At 35.1% G+C, this 16,490-nt stretch overlaps 2 long non-coding RNA genes across 3 annotated transcripts; one reads left to right on the forward strand and one right to left on the reverse strand.

Annotated features, from left to right (window-relative positions):
* Positions 1 to 3,882: 3,882 nt before the first annotated feature.
* Positions 3,883 to 5,758, forward strand: LOC125666491 (uncharacterized). 2 transcript variants are annotated; one of them, XR_008796358.1, is made up of 4 exons: positions 3,883 to 4,145; positions 4,454 to 4,583; positions 4,843 to 5,081; positions 5,431 to 5,758. It is a non-coding gene; the product is annotated as an uncharacterized LOC125666491 (long non-coding RNA). The 2 variants fall into 2 exon arrangements; XR_008796359.1 differs by having other exon boundaries at positions 3,883 to 4,121.
* On the reverse strand, positions 5,666 to 8,150 carry LOC125647770 (uncharacterized). The gene is made up of 4 exons (XR_008796360.1): positions 7,940 to 8,150; positions 7,213 to 7,347; positions 6,922 to 7,032; positions 5,666 to 6,732 (listed from the first exon to the last, which is right to left on the reverse strand). It is a non-coding gene; the product is annotated as an uncharacterized LOC125647770 (long non-coding RNA).
* Positions 8,151 to 16,490: the final 8,340 nt, after the last annotated feature.

Genomic DNA, 16,490 nt, shown 5'->3' on the forward strand with positions numbered 1-16,490 from the left:
GCCAAGTTCGTTAAAATACAGTTGTAATAATGAGCCTTACAAACAAAGACAATATTGTTACAAGCTTTGTCAGCTGGAACCAAAACATATTCCTCATGTAACCTATCTAATTCTTTTGTCACTTCTGCTTTACTAAACACAGAAGGATAGATTGTATGTACTTTTGTTTTCATATGTCTAATGCGGGATTTTAATATTCCTCTTATACTTTTAATCCATTCTGACAATGTATCAAGTTGTTTTTTTTTTCATATTTAGCCCATCGTCTGGCATAATCCGCGACAGAACTCATAATAGAAATGAAGTTATATCCCCAATTGAAAGGCCGAGGTTCTCTGTATTTAGGACCTTTTAGAATAAGTAATTTGAGGTCCTCATTTTCAACTTGATCAACATCACCAGTAATGACATGTCCAGCTGGACTATATCAACATCACCAGTAATAACATGTCCAGCTGGATTATATATCAACATCACCAGTAATGACATGTCCAGCTGGACTATATCAACATCACCAGTAATGACATGTCCAGCTGGACTATATATCAACATCACCAGTAATGACATGTCCAGCTGGGTTATATATCAACATCACCAGTAATGACATGTCCAGCTGGACTATATATCAACATCACCAGTAATGACATGTCCAGCTGGATTATATATCAACATCACCAGTAATAACATGTCCAGCTGGATTATATATCAACATCACCAGTAATGACATGTCCAGCTGGATTATATATCAACATCACCAGTAATGACATGTCCAGCTGGATTATATATCAACATCACCAGTAATGACATGTCCAGCTGGACTATATATCAACATCACCAGTAATGACAATGTCCAGCTGGATTGATTGCTTGCTGTTTTCCGCCACACTCAACAATTTTTCAGTTATCTGGTGACGCCCAGTTTTTATTGGTGGAAGAGAGAACCCAGATACAATGTACCTGGGAAGAGACCACCGATCTTCCGCAAGTAAACTGGGGAAATTTCTCACTTACCGGCGCGAGCGGAATTCTAACCCTCGCCGACCAGAGGTGAGAGGCCACGTGATTTTGAGCCACGGAGGCCCTAGCTGGAGTATAGTTGAAAGAGAATGAAAAACAAGAACACGTAAGTGGATTAAGTATAAGATGGTCTATATCTAGGTACTGCAAAGTTTGTTTATAATTGAAAAGTTTGGATGCAATAGTAGAAGTATATTTATTGGAAATACTGGGTGCAGACTTCAACTTGAAATAAGTTGGAATACACGACTGAACATTTTTATGACGAAGAATGTTGGTATGTTGACGGCATATATTCCTTTGTTTGTAAATGTAAGCTTAAGGAACTGGCAGCATGATTTGGAAGGAATATCATTCATGATCCTTGGTGGTTTAAAGAGCCTGTGATTGGCAACATCCATAATCACAGAGTCTATATTCATATATATATGTTGAAAAATCCAAGTATGTGACTTCTTGAAATAACATATGTGAAACTCTCAATGGAATAGAGTTTTGTGCGAATATGATGTGGACCTAATTTTCTGTTGACGTAAGGTAAAAGAGAGTCAAACTTGACATCATTTATTCTTGGTATTTTTTATGAACGATGTCCATGACTGCGTTTCAGTCTTTGAGTATTGGGAATGAGTCTCATCACATTCACGTTATTTCTTTGTGGACTAGTCAAATTTCCCACATCGTATACATAATCATTGCACCCGAATGGAAATGCAGTACCTAGAGTCCTGATCCAGTTAGCTTTTCGTTGTCTACGAAGAGGGATACTTAATGTTGGACTATTTGTGTGATGGTAATTTCTCCCCCCAAATCCTTACCTTCCTGGACAGTATGAAGTGGTCCGGTGAGTTAAAATGCTTGTAAAGAAGTTGGTTACCACCATTATTTATTTGAAATATGTGCCCCGATATTCTTTTATTAAGTGAACCTTTAGTTTCTCCAACATTAATTAAGCCACATTGGTTACACTCAATAGCGTAGACAACGTTAGAAGATTTACAAGTCAAATTATCAAAAGTTTTGATACAGAAACTACGTCCAGTGAGATTACTTCTAAATAAATTTCTAGTGATCAATATGTCACAAGTGTTACAATTTCTTACGGAACATTTTGAGATCGAACACTTGAGATATGAAAAGGATTCATCTGATACCATATTTTCACCACCCAATTTAGCATCAATGTACAAACTAAGATATTAATTAATTTTACTTGTTTTGAAGCTTTAATAATATGCTCTTGACAGACAACTTTAACTTTACTTAGTTTTCTTTTAAGAACAAATAATATACACTCTGTTTAACGTGTAATAATAATTTGTTGTCAACCAATCAATCTGAACAAGACTCAACCACTTTACCAAGTTTCTTTGATATGAAATCTGTACAGAGGATAGCACTATCATCCGCATATAAAATTAACTTACAGTCATGATCAATATTCAACATGTCATTCACGTATATCAAAAATAACAGCGGGCTCAAGATACTGCTCTGAGGGACACCCCATGAAACAAAGCCAAGACTTAAAGTGACACCATTTACACACAGATATTACTTTCTATCACTTCAGTAAGACTTAAACCAGCCTTATTAATATACTTCTAAAATGTCAAATTTTTTGCTTAAAATGGAACGATCAACAGTGTCGAAAGCTTTCTGTAGGTCAAGCATGACCATTCCAGTAAACAGGGACCCGTTTTACAAAAAGTCGTAAATCTTAAGTCCTAAGTCATAAATTTGAAGAACTTACGACAGATCGTAGGACCGTTTTACAAAACGTATCGTAATCATATATCGTAAATTCTTTTGTCGCAAGTCGTATATGGAACTCTTCAGCGTATGAAGTTGTAGAATTGAACATAGATACCGCGCGAAACCCGACGCTTTGACGCGCAGACACTGGGGAGGAAAGAAAATTGGAGCAAATTAACTTTGAATTATACATGTATATTTGCATTGCTAATTAAGCGAAGTAAATTTATTCAATTCAATCTATTGATTTACCAAACATGTTGGCATACAATCTTAATTGATACATTAATTAATAATATGATGGATGATGGTACTTGTTGGGGGGGGGGGGGCATTCAATCACACTTTAAAAAAAAAAAATGCAACACCATCTATTTTTCATAAATACTAATAACTGGTATAATGGGGGGATGTAGTTATTAATTAATTAATTCACTCACAATTTCTTTTTCCATTTGAAATACATTGCAAACATACTAATAGGCCTAACTGATAATTTAATGGATGGGGGCGGACATGGAAAAGGGTTAGGGATTAATTCACTCACAATTTTTTCCCAATACAGTGTCTTTCTCATACATACTAATAATTGGTATAAATCTACCATGGTATTGGATAACACCGTGCATATAAATGATGTACTAGTGCGTGCATACATGTATAATATAGGCGTACATAACTTAAGGCCTACGTGTGGATGGGTGTGTCGAAATAAGATCTGATATGACATGCATACATTCTTTTTAAAAATGCTTGAAGTAGTCAACATCATCATGATCATTGGAAAAAATATGGTCTATGCGGGAATATACAAACATTGTAAGAACACTTGCTACATTTGTTTGATCCGCGCACTGACGGAAATATACGAGTACGTAACCACATTTTGTGTGACGCAGTCATCAGAGGAAGTGACGCATTGTAGTAAACAAAGGAGGCAGGACAAGCCTTTATGTGTGTAGACAATAATAAATCATGGTACGTACTTGAATAACAGCTGGTACAGCCTTGCTTAGGTTTGTAGGATGCTCTACGTCTCCCCGCACTAAATCTTTTAACTCGTAGAAATACCGCCTGGGCAAACGATACCCCTCGACTTCATAGGGTCTGTAAGTCTCGTCATGTGATTGCCGAGATTTAGCGAGATTATTAACTTCCGGGTACATCAACATCTCAGATTGCACTGTGTAGAGAGTGGTATACATAGATATAGCGTTATCAATCGATTATGTGGAGGTTTTAACGAGATAAACATGGGAATTGAAGCATTAGTGGAGTGGTCGAGGATTCTTCGCTTCGTGTTTGACGAATTACGTGTAATAACCACCAGTGTACAAGCATCGACAAGGGTACGTCTTGCAGATAAAGAGCAGGTTGGTAAAAGCATAATCTATGAACAGAGAGATGTACGATACGTTTTTATATTCTCAAATCATTCCAATTAAAAGTATATTAATACTTGAAAATAAAAACGGATTATGCATAAAACTTGCTTTGTATTTATACGAACGTACTGGGGAGATCGGAAAGGGGGGGGGGGGGGGGGACAACGATACTACATTTACGCACCTGCAGTGTACAGTTGTATATTCAATAAACAAAGCGCATTAAATATGCCTATCTATATCAGTTACATCACAGATGGGTTAAGATTGTTTAATATTTTAAAAATATTTTATAGATATGCCTTGAATCTGAGGATAAAGGTGTTGTGCATTGTGCAGTCATCATTAACGTGGATGTCTGATGCCAGTATGCCCATAATGGGGCAGTATAAGGGTCGATCTTCATATGACAGCAAATTTTCAAAGGTAGGTACACAATTTAAAGATAAAATAATGTCAATACATGTTTGGATCTATATCTATTATGATTATAATAATTATAAGTTTATATGTTGTAAACTTTCTTTCTTTTTAGAAATTTCTTTCTTTATAAACTGTCTTGCTGTTATGCTCTATGGGCCCAAAATTGGAATAAACTTATCTTATCTATACCCAAAGTAGGTAATAAATGGGTTCGAACTGTGAAGATAAAATTTTTACATGTAGATATATTGGAATTTTTCAGATATAAGAAGGCAAATAAAACTGTTCAATGTAAAATACGCCAGTAGTTGGATAAAACATCCAAAGTCGGCACAGTCAAAGTTCACAACAACAATGGAGGAATTAACTACATCCTCATTCCGCAGGGCAACAGGCCATTTTCAGCAACCCCTGAAATTCTTAATTGAGGCTAAGTGCCCATTTTCAGATCGAACAATGACAATTAAAGAGGCTTGTGCAAATGTTGGGATTTCCCTCTTGGTAAGTCAGCATTATAGATTGAACAATTATGTGTACGTGTACCTAATACATGTACATTAGCTGTACATATATGTATTCACATACATGTATATCATTATGGATGTATCCAAGTTTATTATAACTTTAAAGTAACATTTTATGAATGAAATACAAATACTACTTAGGCTTCATTGTGATAATGAACTGCTAATGTTCTTTATAAACTTTACTTGCATCAAGTTTTGAATACTGCAGTACATCTATGTCAAAATAAGTATGCATATTGCAGTATAATACTTTCACCACTAATCAGAGCACTTGTAAATCATGTATATTTTATCAATACATGTAGTGACATTTACCATTTTAGAATGTGATGCAAGGGATGGTTCGCTGCACCTCAAAACAAAATTTGAATATTGGCATCAGATTCAAGGACAATACCACCTGAAAGACACCCAATGCTGTGATTTGCCAGTGTGGATTCCTAGTGACACTCTAATAATTCACATTGACAAAGATGTATTATGGTCAACATTTTAAGCGTGATAGAGTTTAATTATAATAATGAAGTATTTTTGCAGTCTAAAACACACACACATAACCACATGTACATATACTTTATTATGATACCAGTGGTGCATCTATCAAAGTTATGTAATTACATGTATATTTATTGAATAAACATTATAGACAGAGTTTTTCTTATTTTAGATGAACCAAAATACATGTATGTATACACTAAGACACAGTGTCCAACTTTACAAAAATCATTCAATTACATGCATTTATTAAAACAATGGATTTTACTTCTTTTTTAATAATGCAGATTTGAAAACCTTCAGAATGAGAACAAAAGGCTTTATGTTTGATTGTATATTGTTTAAAGTTCCTCTCGAGAATATTTCATTCTGATGGAGACGTTCCAAAGGGCTTTATATTCATATGAATATAAAAGGCTTTATATTTATATAAATATGTAGAAAAGTTATATTGCATATATGGTATTCATTACTTTTAACTTTAAAAATTCAATGTGGCAGGTATGTGCAGATTTAAGGTATATATATACATGCAATTAATCTAATAAGTTTGTAGGATTTATCTGCAATCTCCTTCAAAAGGGGAACCTGCAAATTCACATGATCCACACAAATATGAAATATTTTGTCAGATCAATATCTATACTATGATAGAATATGGCTAAGGAATTTAAAAAAAAAATTATTCTCTCATTTTCCCATCCAACATGGATTCTGCATCTGGAAATTTTATAGCAAAGTTGTGCATCCTCTTTTGAGAAGTGGGATTTATTTGTAAGAAAGAATGGGATATTAAGTGTCATGTCATTTGGAAGTTTGTCAAATATACAAAATCCTTTGTCCGCCAGGAATATATCACCAACTTGCAACTTCTCTAAAATGCCACAATGGTTCACAATTGCCAAATTAGATTTGTATCCAGCATACAGATTGGAAATAAGCTGCATTAGGTGTAATACACATTAAGGTCTTTTCTTTGTGGCCACTCTTGTCATTACTGCAAGCGAAAAACTGGCTATTCATATCAATTTGGTCATATTAGGTCACTTCTGTTGCATCCATTGCAATCTTCAATTCTTCTGACTTTTTTATTTCAGTTGAATGGACACTCCCAACAGTGTTCATGATCCCTTCAAACAAAATTTCATGAATATATGAAAAATATCCACAGAAAATGGTGTATACAGCAACACTTATACCCCCTAAAATTACTAGGTAATTGAATATTGTGAAATCTGCGCTGACCTTTGAAATGGATAACTAGTCAGTGTATAGAAAGTGCATTGTTCATTTTTCCTTAACGAACCGCTAAAACATACCTTTCCAGGGTCTTTCAATTATGATGTTCCCAATTGTCAAGGATGGTTTCCTTTAATTAAGCAGGTATATTTCTCACTGCAAGTTTACAACATCCTAGTCTTCAAGGGAAGCTGTAAGAACAAAAGCAATACCATTATAGTATTTGGTGTGCATATAAATTTAGATAACACTGAAATGAGATTGAAGAAAATACAGAAAAACCACCTGACACTAAATTTAACAACCGTTGTAACTTCCTGGTTTGATGTACTAGTATCTGGTATTGACAATACTTGTATCGTACACTGTACCTTTTTAAATGTTGAGGGTTTGATGCTGTATCATTGTTGTCTGGTACAGATATATTGGTAGCAGTATCATCTTCGGTTCCTACATGTACGTTTGAAGCAGATGCTTCTGCTTCAGCAGGTTTCGTAACTATGTGTCTATGAAAAAAAAGTAATATACCATAAGTTGCTGTTTTTATTGATTAAAGTGGCTCACTACACAACAAAGTTGTAGTTTCTGAAATAAGCACAGAATATGAGTGTTACAATCATTCTTTTCAAGGCCATGTGTCACTTTTACATAATTATACAATAAAGATATATGCCAGTTCTCTTGAAACACAATACAAAATTTAATCATGCAAGAGCCTATATAAAGGCAAGTAGTATCAAGGGTGTCCTGTCAACCCTTTCCCCTTTTCCTAGCAAGGTTACTTTTTCTATATTGATACAATAAATAAGTGTTCCTTCCCCTTTTCAGACAGAAGGGAATTATGTAGTAAAAGATGTTAATAAATGTTGAAATCAATAACGAAGAAAAACTTAACCCCCCCCCCCCCATTTATGGAATTGTAGTACATGTAATTTTTTGCTCTTATTATTTTATTTTTATCAGTTCGTCTGTCAAAATCTTTTGTAGGCCTACCCCCTCTGAAATATATAAACAACACGTCCAGTATATTCTGTCAGTTTATACACACGTGTGTTAATTTGACATGATTATTCGTTAAATTGTGATAATATTACTTACCTACATCTTTGTATCCACCGCTTCCTTACTGTAGCATCGACTAGAAACCTAAATAATCTACATGGCAGGGTTTTCCCAGTCTCATGTATGCAGCCGATCGCTTAACAATACACCAAATTACATATTAGCGCCGATTCCCTGTTACGACTTTATATATTCCACATGTTGTTGTACCCGGAAGTAGTAAAACCGAAAGTGAAACAAAACGAGACTTACAGACCCTATTGATTATTTCTATCGCGAAACACCCGCAACGCACGTTTTTTATGAGTCTCATTCATAACATTAAACATTAGAAATGCAGCCATGTTGAATTATTTTAATAACCATAGTAACAAAGATTTTATGGAGCACTTACGACAAAACTTGGGACATAGGGTTGCCCCCGGGCGGTCGTAGACTTAAGGCCGAATTTCATCGTAACTCGTAAATCCTAAATCTTTGTAAAACGGTCTCACATCGTAAGTTATGTCTTACGACTAATTTTAAGACTTACGACCTTTTGTAAAACGGGCCCCTGGGATTATTATCTCTAACATGATCAAAAACAGGAATTAAACAAGTATCTATAGAACATCTGTTTCAAAAACCAGACTGTAAAAGGTTATTCTTACTTTAAACATTTGAAAGTTGTAAATGTACACTCTTTTCGAAAATCTTTGACACAATATAAAACTTATACGGTACCAATTTTGATGCACCAGATGCGCATTACGACAAATAATGTCTCTTCAATGATGCTCAACCGAAATTTTTGAAATCCGAAATACCAGTAAACTGCATAGAATACTAACAGGTCTATAGTTTCCAACATCAAGGGGAGGGGGGTTCTATTTTTTGTACAAAAGTTTTACACATGCTATTTTTATGTCTTCTGGTATCTCAACTGTCGTTACAAATTGACAATGAAAGTAACTGCAATCTTTAAAAGTAGCTGGTCAAGACCCGTGTTCTTTGATATATTTAGAATTTGCAAGTTAATTCCTAATGGATGTAGATCTTTTCACTTTTTCTCCGTGAATAGACTTTCATGTAAAACACTCACTGCTCACAGAAAACACATTTGGACATGTCGGTAGTTTAGACACTAGGTTTGACGCTACATTGATAATGAAAAAAGACACAAAACTATCAGCTATGGTATGTGGGTTATGACAAATATCATTTTGTACATTTAAAGTGTGACTGCGGCGATGAAAACATGTGCTCGGCGATGAAAACATGTGCTTTTTGCACTGAAATTATTGTAAACAAAACTCCTACTGATCGATGGCATCTGAACAGCTTCACGGTTTATTTCTTATATATGTTCACTTGTTCCAAGGGAGAGACAACACTTGTCGACATTAGTCTCTGAAAATTACATGGGAAACGCCCGGTAGCATAGATACTTCCCATCGCCTGTTCTTAGTGAAAGAAAAACATCATTATTCCTCATCAAATACACAGAGACGTCAGCTTGTTCATAACGGTCAACGTCAAACACCTTGTATACATATGGATTCTGCATTGGTTAGTTTACCGAAATAGTGAAAGAACAAGTGTTCTGATTAGTCAAGAGTAATATACCCGCATTCTATAGACAGTTTAAATTTCTCAGAAACTTTTGCTTGAAAGCTCAGCGATTGGTCGAATCACGTCATGCATATTTATGAAGAAATTGTCACGCAGAGAGCCGCGGGTGAAGGGTAGAGGAGCGTACGTATCAGCCGTGGCTTGCGACGATGCATCCTTAGATGAAATTTGCTAATATGAAATGCCATACCCGTCTACAAGGCCATATGATAATTAATGAGTTTGTAGTCAAGTTTAATAATTAAGATTGATAGTAAATGATTTTTTAGTCGTTACCTAAAACAGTTTTCTCTGAACCAAGCTGCTTGTATAATGATAGTTTTGCTCAAGTTTGTTTATTGCTAGGAACTGCTACTCGTGTGAGCGATGTGACCCATGGGGCTCTTGTTTCTCTTTGAACAATAATGCGAATTTTAGAATAATTCTTATTGTCTTCATCTTTCTTTGACTTATTAAAACAATGTAAAGTTTGTCTCTTTGACGTATCAAGTCTTTTCGGAATCCATCCACCCTTCGGTTTGTTTTATTCGAACTTCCTTTATTGGTGCAACATTATTTGAAACTGATCAAATTTTTTGAAAAGCATTTCATGTGGTATCAACACATTCGGTATTAAAACATTTATTCCAATTCGCATCTGTAAGCTGCTGCAGAAAGTCGTTCACAGAGTAGTTTATCATCGATCGTATACGGGCAGTAATGTGTCTGCACAAACACCGCTACATATTTTCCTTGTCACATAGGTAAGTAAGTGGTCATTTTAGCCAACGGAGATGATTTCTGCCTGACATTTTCAGGTGAGTTGCACAGTATATGATCGATAACAGTGTTCGTAGTAGGTGTAATTCTAGTTGGGCTGTTGTTCCATTGCTTGAGATTGAACAATCCTAACATTTGTTTATACGATTCCGACACATTACTTTACTGCTGGTAAGATATATCAAAATCCCCTAAAATGTATATTTCAGTCTGTTCTAAGCTTTAAAAGGATTTCATCGAATCTATCTACAAACTTGGACTGTTTCGGTGTTCGGTGGTATATAGCATACGCCTAGAATGAGCTTAGACTTGGGAAGGTAGATGTTTACTAACCGCGTGTCTCCTTCCGCACTGGTTACATCATTAATACGTGTACATGCTAGTTTATTGTTGATATACAAACACACTCCGCTACCACTTCGGTTACGATCCACCCCTACTAGACAGTACCCCCAATGGATACTTCACTTTCACACCCATCTAACCACAACTCAGAAGATTGCAATAGCTGCAACACGAGTTTTTCTTGCAATATACCTAACTTCACGAATTTTCGGTAGAAGTGATCTTGCATTCATATGAATAAGATGTAATCTTTTTTAGCTCAACTGAGCTGAAAATTTAAGTGAACTTTTCTGATCGCCTATTATCCGTCGTCTGTCCTTTTGTAAACTTTTCACATTTTCGACATCTTCTCCAGAACCAATGGACCAATTTCAACCAGACTTGGCCAAAAGCATCCTTGGATAAAGAGCTTTCAAGTTTGTTCAAATGAAAGGCTATGCCCGCTTCAAAGAGGATATAATCACAAAAATGCATAAAATAGAGTGGGGTCATTTAAAAATCTTCTTCTCAACAACCACTGAGCCAGAAGAGCTGAAATTTACATGACAGCTTTCTGATATAGTGCAGATGTAGGTTTTGTTTTTAAATTATGGCCCACGGGGTTAGGATGGGGCCACAATAGGTGATCAAAATTGTACATACAAATTTATAGGGGAAAAATCTTCTCAATAACCTCTGGGCTAGGAAAGTACATATTTACATGAAAGGTTCTTGACATAGTGCAGATTCAAGTTTGTTAAAATCATGACCCTCGGGTGTAGGATGGGGCCCATAATAGAAGATCAAAGATTTACATACAATTATATAAAGAAAATCTTTAAAAATCTCAAGAACCATTGGGCCAAAGAAGTTTACATTTACATGAAAGCTTCATTACATAGTGCAGATTTAAATGTATAAAAATCATGGCCCCTGGCGGTAGGTTGGGACCACAATAGGAATCAGTTTTACATGCGAATATATAGGAAAAATCTCTAAATATGGGCCAAGGTGACTCAGGTGAGCGATGTGGCCCATGGGCCTCTTGTTTAGCTCACCTGAGTCGAAGACTCAAGTGAGCTTTTCTTATCAAAATTTCTCTGTTGTCTGTTGTCGTACACTTTTCATATTTTCATCTTCTTCTCTAGAACCACTGGGCCAATTTCAACCAAACTTGGCAAAAAGCATATTTTGGTAAAGGGCTTTCAAGTTTGTTCACACAAAGGGTCATGCCCCCTTTAAAGTGGGGTTAATTGCAAAAATAGGGTGTGGTCATTTAAAAATCTTCTTAATAACCACTGAGCCAGAGGAGCTGAAATTTACATGAAAGCTTCCTGACATAGTGCAGATTGAGGTTTCAAAAAATTATAACCCCTGAATGTAGGATGGGGCCATGATAGGGTAAAAAAAATTACATATAAGGAAAATCTTTAAAAATCTTCTCAGGAAACACTGAGCTAAAAAAGCTGAGAATTACATGACATCAAAGTTTCCTTACATAGTGAAGATTCAAGTTTGAAAACATAATGACCCCTTGGGGTTGGATGGGACCACAAAAGGGGATAAAACTTTTACATGCTAATATATAGAAAAAATCTTCTTCTCAAGAACTATTGGGCCAGGAAAATACAAATTTACATGCAAGCTTCCTGACATAGTACAGATTAAAGTTTGTTAAAAATAATGACTCCCGGGGGTAGGTTGGGGCCACAATAGGGGATCAAAGTTTTACTTGCAAATATATAGAGAAATTCATTAAAAAACTTTCTCTGAAGAGTCAATGGGCCAGAAAAGTTTACATTTACATGGAAGCTTCATTACATAGTGCAGATTCAAATTTGTAAAAATCATGGAATCAGTTTTACATGCGAATATATAGGGAAAATCTCTAAATATGGGCCAAGGTGACTCAGGTGAGCGATGTGGCCCACGGGCCTCTTGTTTTTGAAAACATTCAAAATGTTCATCCTTTAAATGAAATGTTGACAGTGGTGTACGACTAGTAGAATGATTCAAATTTACTCTAATTCTATAAAGTTACATGTATATATATTAAATCACAAATATGTTAAATAATTTTTCTTTTCTTTTTCAATTCATTTACCGCCAGTTACAGCTTGTGTCGCTTTAGTTAAGCGCTCATATCAGAAACATACTTGAAAATGTTCATTTGATTTTCTTCTTATATTAGAAAGTCATGGCACCACAGACACGATAAAATTGAAAGAAAAATAATGCACGTGTTTACAAACGCACATAAGGATGACTCAGCATTTACATGTACCAACAGTATAAATTTCATAATGTTCCGATCATTTATGATTTTAAAATATTGTCCAATGCGTTAAGTACATATACATATATGCGTGCACATGCATACAAAAAGAAGTCATATTTAGACGAATTTGACTCCATTTGTTTGGCACACTGTTTTCCCCTATAATAGCTCTAAAACTTCATTGTTATTTCGGATTTCAAACATTTCGGTTGGGTATCATTGAAGAGACATTATCTGTCGAAATGCGCATCTAGTGCATCAAAATTGGTACCGTATAAGTTTTACATTTGATTGTCTGCACATTTACCGACCACCCTATATCACCTTGTAAAGGGTTTACTTTTATCTACATGTGTATCAGACCGTATATGAGAACGCCTTCAGAATAAAAAGTATCAGAAAATAATACGAAGAAACAGAGTAAAAAATAGGGGGGGGGGGGGGACTTTCAGAACAAACTCCATGATCATCAAGTACTTTTTAAATTCATATACTGTACAATGTGGCATAGGACATGAAATATTGATTGATTGATTGATTGTGGTTTTACGCCGTTTTGGTAATAATTCAGCCATTTTACAGCGGTGTCATAAAATCAGTTGTGAAATAAGAATTACAAGTTACACTATCTAAATGAAAGTAAATTTTATACATATATGATCACATACATGTTCATGAAACACTTTGATTAATTCATATTGTTCACATTTACATGTACCTGTGAAAACGAAATCCATACATACATACCAAGAAAACGTTGAAAATAACAAGTAAATGGAAAAAATATGAAAACTGAAAGAGAAAAAGTATACAACGTTGATGAACAATGTACAATAAACTATAAATATAATAGGCATTTGAAATAATCTTATGTTGAAGATTTCTTTCGTCATTTGGTATTGTAATAAATGACAATTTTTCAATCTCAATCACTCTTTTGTTCAGATTTTTAATGACAGCAAAAACGAGCTACGGTGAGCAGAGTTTGGGTAATAGAAGCTGATAAACATAAATGCCTTTCAAATGTATGTACACAAGGAAAATGTGGGAAAGAAATACAAATTCATTGGGGGAGGAAACCTTAAAGATATGAAAGAAGAAAATTATCAATTGATATACATCGTAAACACGGAATACTGAAATATTTTCACCTTTACCTCGTTGAGGGAATCCAATCTACAGGGTATATGTACAGCACACATAGAAAATGAACAAGTTTTTAAAATTATGAGAATATTGAAAGAGATAAATCAAATGTTAAAATTACTACTGAACTCTTTACTTTTTTTAAATTTAATTTTACACAGACATAGTGAAATTTCATCAGCTAGAAAAATAGAACAGAGTATAGTCAATGGAAGATAACTCCTACATAATATCGGTTTACGCCAGATCATACTCTATGAAATACGTCATTAAGTCCCCCCCCCCCCCCCCCCCCCCCCCCCCCTGATTTCCAGCCTATTGTGTATATAATGTATACATATATATGAGCCTACATGTGCGACGTCTTCCAAATATTATATATCATGTGATTATGATTATCATGAGTTTTGCAATACATTACAATCCCTAATAGTTGCACGTAAATTGTTCAATAAACCTCATTTATATCGACAACAACCACACACGGTTTGTATATCTTTAGTCCGCAAGCAGAACATGAGGTGGGGGGACTTAAAACTAATATGAAGTACACCTACAGCTCATTTGCTCAGTTGAAGGATATGTGTATATCTACTGTAGATTTTTGAATAACATGAGCAGTCTGAATTACCTGAAATACCTTAGAGAAAGTGGGATTTTAGCGAGATGCCTTCAGTCAATGAGAGAGAGACAGAGAAAGAAAGAGAGCAAGAGAGAGAGAGAGAGCTAGCTGAAACTTTAGATTAGTTAGCGTCAATGCTAATATATCGGGTGTTTAACATGCCGATTATTTTTTTACAATCAAATGCCAGTCGATGCACTACATTGTTATTTTGTTGTTCGTTTTACAAAATGTATACGTCAATCATCCTTATCATCTTATAATAAAACAATATACATACAGTATATTGTATATACGTACCAATACTACAAATTTTATCGACTTTTATTTGACGATGAATATTAATCCGCACGAAAAGGAACGAAATGTTAGATGTGATAATGAACATACAAAAACGTGTGAGAAATTTATTTAGAATCTGCTATAGACTATAGTATTTTCTAAAAGAGAGAAGTGATACAATATTACATGTTGCCGTGAAGTATTTCATACAACAATGCTCACGGCGGGTGCGTGACCAGTCGACATGGGATGTTTACTCCTCCTAGGCACCTGATCCCACCTCTGGTATATCCAGGGGTCCGTGTTTGTCTGATCTCACCTCTGGTGTGTCCAGGGGTCCGTGTTTGTCTGATCTCACCTCTGGTATATCCAGGTATCCATGTTAGTGCTCCACTCAACATTGTATTCTTTGTAGGAGTTATGAGATTGATCACTTCGTTATGTTCACCTTTTCACACTTCTACTATGGAATGTAGTGCACATGTAAATTCGCTGTACATACAGATGACATTACAGCTTATGATTAAAATGTATATTTCAACAAACATCAGTAAAAATTAAAGTTTTGATCGGTATGTTGAAGTCAAAATTATCATACAGGTTTTCAATGCGAATTTCTTAACTGAAGCAAACTGATTTGTGCACATTCTTTTATTTACAAGAGGGGTGTGGAAATGTCAATGTGTAACATCTGAATCAGTGTGATTTTGGTCAAATTCGGAAAATGGTGAATTTAGATATTCTCATTTTGTAAAATTTAAATAATCACGTAATTATTCAATTACTAACCGTACGTTTTTGCGTTAAATGTAATAGACTGGGGGCCAGGCAATACATATCTCAGCTTACTCAATACTGACAATATAAGAAATAGAATACAATGCCTGATTTGTAGTAATTTTGATGCTCTAATCATTTACTCGTATAAATCAGTATATGGTTTAGATAAAACATTCTTAAACCTACACGACTTATCTCACTTTGTACCACATCTGGATTAAAATGCAACGACTGGTTTATATATTAACTTGGTAAACGCAAAACCTTAGAACTTCAGATATACAACAAATAGCATTAAATTGTGTAAAACCAAATGAATTGTGTAAATGTATATTCATTGATCTATATTTTGGTCAATCGCATTTGTTACATACATGTATACTAGATTATTCGCTGTCCCCCCCCCCCCTCCCCTTATCTTTTCTAATTGTCAGCTGGTCCACAAAATAAATGCATTGCATGTAAAAGCAATCAATACTGATGTCCAATCTCGCTGAGTTACTTGTCCGCAACGACTCATTTCACTCCAGCGTTGCACCTTAAACCACCACAGAAGAACTTTGGGGAATTCCCTGACAGCTTTATTGTAGCCATGACACAGGAATTCTCTCATTGATGAGGAAATTATCGTCCCCTCGATCCGTGACACAGATAAAACTAAGACCGTACTGCACGGCGGACGTTCAGATTTCTCTAAGTGACATTTATACATGTATACTGCGTTCAAGGGCAGCAATCTTATTCTCTGTCCAATTTTCGAATGGTCATTGCAGTTACCTTACTGA

This window comes from Ostrea edulis, chromosome 6, assembly GCF_947568905.1.
Source record: "Ostrea edulis chromosome 6, xbOstEdul1.1, whole genome shotgun sequence".
Lineage (NCBI taxonomy): Eukaryota > Metazoa > Mollusca > Bivalvia > Ostreida > Ostreidae > Ostrea > Ostrea edulis.